Genomic DNA, 6028 nt, shown 5'->3' on the forward strand with positions numbered 1-6028 from the left:
CCTTTTACCTATATTAACATTTTGATTATTAAGACTGGATTAAGATTACTATTACTGGATAATTAACCAACCTTTTAAAATATCAGCACTGTTCAAGAATAGTTTTGTCCCAATAAGTGTGCATGAAGCCATTAACCATCAAATAACTGTTCTGTTCACAGGCCAATTGTAATTATTTTGTGTTTCTCATTCACATGTATAAATTTGAATAATGCAACATGAAGTTGCCTGAAAAAAGTTACCATGTACTACCTTGAATCAATCCTACTGTGAGGTTATTATTGGGAACACAATGGAGAATGAAGAAAAGAATTGGTGTTAACACACCAGACCTTGAAAGATGTGAATTTGTCCAGACCTGTTAAGGAAATAAAAGGAAGGAGAACGTGCTCAAGTGGCATAAAAATCAAGTTTGGAGGTTCAGGAAAGGAGATAAAGTGTTGAAATCAATCTCAGATCATGCTGAGCAGGCTTCAGCCAAATAGTAAATGTAATAACTTCTGCATCCTGGAGAGACAGAAATTGCTTCTTCAAAATATATATGTGAAAAATCTATATTTCGTATGTATACGTGGAAAGTTAAAGTGGTAGCTGGAAGCCAAGAATTACAGAAGCACAAAATACCAAAGTTAGAATTTTCTCCCTTTCTTTGATTTCCTCATGCAGTCATCCCCCCGAAGGAGAGGGCTGACTTGTGAAGTTTCACAGAAAAATAAGGAGTTTCAGGCTTCAAAGTCATTGTGCATTAGAATTAACCTGTTATATCATTAACTTTTGCATCCATTCAGAGTTTAAGAGTGGAACATGTCCTTAATGCTCAGTGTTTATAATTTTGAGGCAGCAGCCCCTTCTCAGAGGTGCCTGTGGCTCAGGGCACTCCGGGGCAGCAGTTCCCAGGCAGCTGCCAACAGAGCAGCTCGTGTGACACCACTTGGCCTTTCCCTCTGTCCTCACAGGACTGCAGCTCAGTACAGCTGTGGCAGGAGGGGTGTGTGTGCCCCTCCTCTGGCTCACTGCTGTGGGGAGCAGAAATCCTGGGGTGTGCTGCTTGCTTGGTCCCAGCCTTGGCTCATCCAGGCTCCCAAGGAAGAGGCCTGGTGAACCTCAGGAGCTACAGTGTGACTGAGGGGAAGTTCAAGAAGAGCCAGCAGAAGCAAAATAATTAAGAAGGAAAAGGGCACACACTTAGGTCTAGTGATTAAAAGCGGCACAAAGATACAGTGCCAAGTTATTTTCCTACCAAAGTCTGCCTCAAGTTGAGATACAAGAGCTGAGTTGGTTTTTTTCTTCATACACACGAGATCCAACAAAGAAGGAAAACACACAAAGTCTTGTCTTCCTCACAAGGAGGGTTCTGGTAGCACATGCTGTCCCTGCAGGCATTTCCTTTAGCTGTAGGTAAATACTGCTGTGAATAAAACTGATGGAAGTCAAGCACTCCAGCACCTGCGTGCTGGGGACACAGCCTGGCTGCGAGGGGTTAGGTCCCACTGGTGGGGATGGGGAAGTGAAGGCAGCAAATGGGAGGGAGAACGGGCACTCTGACCCACCTGCTGCAAGCCAGCACGCTGCTGCTCCCCTGCTCCAGGAACAGAACTGTAAAGTATGCCAGGCATTCGGGTTGCACAGCAAGCAATCTGAAGTCCTTTGTTGCCTTCTGCTTGTGCAGTGGATTTTGCAAGTTAAAAACCCACACCAGCAACAAGCCTTTCACCTTTCACCAGGGCAGGGAGGGGCACATGACAACACAGGACCCCCAACAGTAATAAGCTTGCACATAAATTATATTTGATTTTTTCCCCTATATTACTATGGAATGTGCTTCAGCATTCAACTATTCTTGAGCTATACCCCCACTGATAAGAATGCAGCTATCTCATTTTAAGAGGAGGTCACGAGCCTAAAATAAGATTTTAAAAAAGCAGAAAAGTCTGCCTTAAGCTTATTTATGAACAGCTAGCACGAGCAGGTAACAACCCCCCCATCCTCATAAAAGTATGGGGGACAGAAGCTGACATCACTGCTGGAATCAATGAAAAAGTGATGGATTAAGAAGAAAACATTTAGATATTCTAACAAACTAAATATATTGTTTTTGTTAAAATACAGCTTAATCTCTAAAAACACAAACATGTAGATAAGTCTTTCTCTTCAGCAAGTTATTTTATCATGAGTAACATTTATGTCCTTAAGAATTAATCCCAAAGGGCAGTCTTCCCAAAGTTAAGACCTGGGCTCCAGTATTATACTGCCAGAACTGATACTTAAGTTCCCTTCTCAAAAGAGGGATTTGAACAACACACTTTCAAGAAAAGTCTGTGTTTGAATTTTTTTTTTCTACTTCAGTATTTTAGGCTTCGTCCTATGCGATTCTCTGAGCATTTTGGCATCATGTGCATCTCAGAAAACATCTCCATATAAGGGAATTTACTCAAGCAACGTAGGGAAAACACAGGACACAGATATCAGATAATAATTCCATCAAGGCTGAATTTGGCCCCATGATTCAGTTTGTGGTATTTGAAATAAGTCTCTGTGCTTAGTTTTTCCAGATGTTGATTTTAAGACACTTGCAAAATACTTTTAGGTAGAATTAATGACTGTTGAGAAAATGCTGTCTTCTGTAGTCTGGTACAGAGGAAAGAGGAGTGGGCTATGAACACCTCTTACTGTCTGCAATTGTTCTACAAGGCAAGAGGATCTCTCATGGGATGAGAATGGTCTGGTAAAGTAGTTGAGAGGCAATACAGCACACCACATCTAACCAAAGTACCAAAGGCAGTGCTGCATATCCCCAGAATGTTCCAGAGTAAGTAGCAGTATGAGCACAGCAAGGTTTTAAAGGAGATATTTGAGGTAACATATGAATAAACAGCTTACCTAGGACATGCATTGTTTTGAAAAGGAATCCTAATAAATGAAAGATTAGGAACAGTTTTGTGTAGTACTAAGGCTGTTCTGTAGAGTTCTCTCTTTGCAGTTTCATTGCTACTGCCAATGTTTGGCCTTGACCATCAGTAAGATTCAAGTCTTACTGGAGTCACAAGTTGTATTTATCCTACAGCAATTTTAATAACTTTAGTCACGTAAGTTAATTAGGCTAAAACATTTCTGAGTGTCAGTGTCCCTGCCTACCTGGGATGGGCTATTTCACAACACTGGGAGTAGTCAGCACACTGACATGGCAGCCTGAGAAAAACCCCCCAAACACAAGAGAATTGCAAAAGGCCTTGGTTAGCTCCTTGTCTCAGCTGAGGCACATCAGAGGGGAGGACCGCAGCCCAGCCTTGCTTTGGCCTCACCAGGTCAGCTCGCTCACTGGTATTTTTTTCCTTAATCCTTACGAGACAGCACAGTTGTAACTCAGAAATTCCAGAGTATCTTTCCCCTTCCTCAAGGCCCAGGCTGGTGGCCAGCCCCATCTTTAGCCAGCCTCCCGTTACCTGCAGGCCAGCGAGCTCCATGGACGGCGGCAGAGCACAGTGGGCCCTGCTCCCCTCAGCCGCCTCCTGCCTCGCCAAGCCCCTGCTCCCCTCAGCCGCCTCCTGCCTCGCCAAGCCCCTGCTGCTCCCCTCGGGCACCTCCTGCCCTACCGAGCCTCTCCCGCCCTCAGGCACCTCCTGCCCCGCCGAGCCCCTGCTCCCCTCAGCCACCTCCTGCCCTGCCGGGGCCGTGCCACTCCTGCTTTCCTTCTCCCTGCACTCCTGTGCTTCCAAGCTCTGTGGCTCCCACCCAGGAACCTACTCCTGTGCTCCAGGCAAAAATCACACCCATGGTGGTATATTTCCTCATCAGCTTCCACCCAGCCCCGTGGCTGGCACCACCATTCTCCCCAGTTCAGAACCCCATTCCTCTCCCTCACACCAGCCACAGCACCCAGCAGCACATTCCTCCTTCCCTTATGGATCACCCTTCAGAGCTCACTCTGGCAAATTATCTTCCTGTATACAGCTTAGCTCTCCCAAACCATCTCCTTTATCCTTTAGGGAAATCATCCCACTCCTCAGCTGAGCCAGCTGATTAAACCAAGGCCCTTTATAAGGATCAGATGGGTAGGAAGGAGACAATGCTCCACCTCAGAGATGGCTGGGCTCACCCCCACCGCTAGGACTCACTAGTCACCCCCTTGCACATCTTCAGTCATTGAGCAGAACACAGAAATCAAATGTGTTTTAGAAGTTTGATTGAGCCACATTAATTCCATAGATTATGGTGGAATTACACACACGATAATTTAAACTCAGGGAGTTTAACAGGACTACACATATGCTTATAATAATTCATGTGCAAGAATATTTCTAAGATTATGGTCCATGTTTCCAAGAAAACAGACTTAGTCTCTTCAGAGCTCTTTTTCTCTAGTTTCCAACTAAGTCATCAGTGCATGTTTATGGCATTACGTGTGGTGGCTGAAGAAGTTATTACAATGTCACAAAGAGGATCATGATTTCAGGTGGGGAATAATTCTTCTACAAATCCTCTTTCCATACAAACAGCCTTAGTAATAAGAAATGTGGAAAAATAGGACAAAGATAAGAGATTTACCCGTAATGAGCCAGCTTGCCCAGTATGCTCCAGCTGCTTTGTAGTGCATTGACAGGCTTAAATTTGCTTTGTGTTGTCAGAGTGATGCAAAACAGAATGTGATTTTAACTACACTCAAATATTTCTTGTACAGCCTCTTCCCTCAGGGTGTGAGCATATTCCTGGTCACAGAATAAACGGCAGCCATCACCCCAAAACACTGGTTATTTTCTAATCAGATATTCAGTATCAACAGAAAAACCAACAAGTTGTATTTGTGCCCTGCTCAGATGAGGTAAAACCCCCACAAACTACAGGATTTGTTTGAGGATAACTTAAACCTAATTGTACAGCAAGGAAACGGTAAGCCATATTTTTGTCTGCTACTAATCAGGACCATTTTATTCCAAAATTGATGAAACATATAATTTATGGAGCTGAGGAAATCATACCAACTGTAAATGTCTCAAACTTCCCAAGCCACTGTGTATTGCAGCAAAAATGATTGAGAGCATTAACAAAGTATGTCCTGATCCAACATAATTTAAGTCAATGGAAACATTTCCAAGGACTTTGGAGGATGTTGAATCTAGCCCAAAATCACATGTTCTCTGAGGCTATGAAAGATGGGTTTATCCCAACATGAATGTCTAAAAACTAATGAACTTTCATTATGTTTATGTGAACTGCCATTCCCTCACCCCATTCTTCAGTTTCCTGCTTCTCTTGCACAGTTTCCTTTTCCCAGTGGGTTCTTTAGGCAGTTCTGCTTCCTTTAATTAGGAACAGCCCTGGCTGTTTTCCTTAGAGGCAGCGCAGTGGAGAAGCGGTTTGAGCTGAGCTGATGCACAGCACCGCAGTACAAAACAACCTGCGGGCTGCCCTGCCCGCCCCTCAGCACTGTTACAGCCCCACCACAAGACTTTTCAAAGAGCCCCGTTGGCTTCAGCCAAAGATAAGACTGTTTAGTCCGGATATTTTGCTATGACATGGAGGCACAGACCTGTTCTCTCCGTGGGATACCAAGTGCGGGGCTAAGTGGGCCACAGCTCCAGCCTTATAGCCTGCTGTGCCTTATACAACCAGTCCTACCAATGGATCGTCTTATGATTTTTATTTTCAAATATGTTAAAATTTAACGGTATTTGAAGGGTTAGTTTGCGTGCCTAGGGTTACTCTAACACTGAAGGAAACAGTGCTGTATTTTCGGGTCAGGACTTCACTCAACGGACCATGTGTTCACTGTGTACTCGCTTTCCAGAGTGGCTTCAGCGCCGATGCCAGCCGCGGTGCACCGCTGGCTCCCAGGAACGGGCTGGATCCGGTGTAATCCCGCTGGTATGCCCAGCACGCAAACCTCGCGTGTGCCCTGTGCTTTCCACAGAGGGACAGGACTCCCACGGCTCCCGGCAGCCACTAACACAGCGCAGCCCGTCCTTCAGTGCCTGAACGCCGCGGGAAGGAAGGAAGGGGGGGACCCGAACAAACTCCGGAGATGCTGCCT

The sequence above is a fragment of the Ammospiza nelsoni genome, chromosome 9 (assembly GCF_027579445.1).
Source record: "Ammospiza nelsoni isolate bAmmNel1 chromosome 9, bAmmNel1.pri, whole genome shotgun sequence".
Classification (NCBI taxonomy): Eukaryota; Metazoa; Chordata; class Aves; order Passeriformes; family Passerellidae; genus Ammospiza; species Ammospiza nelsoni.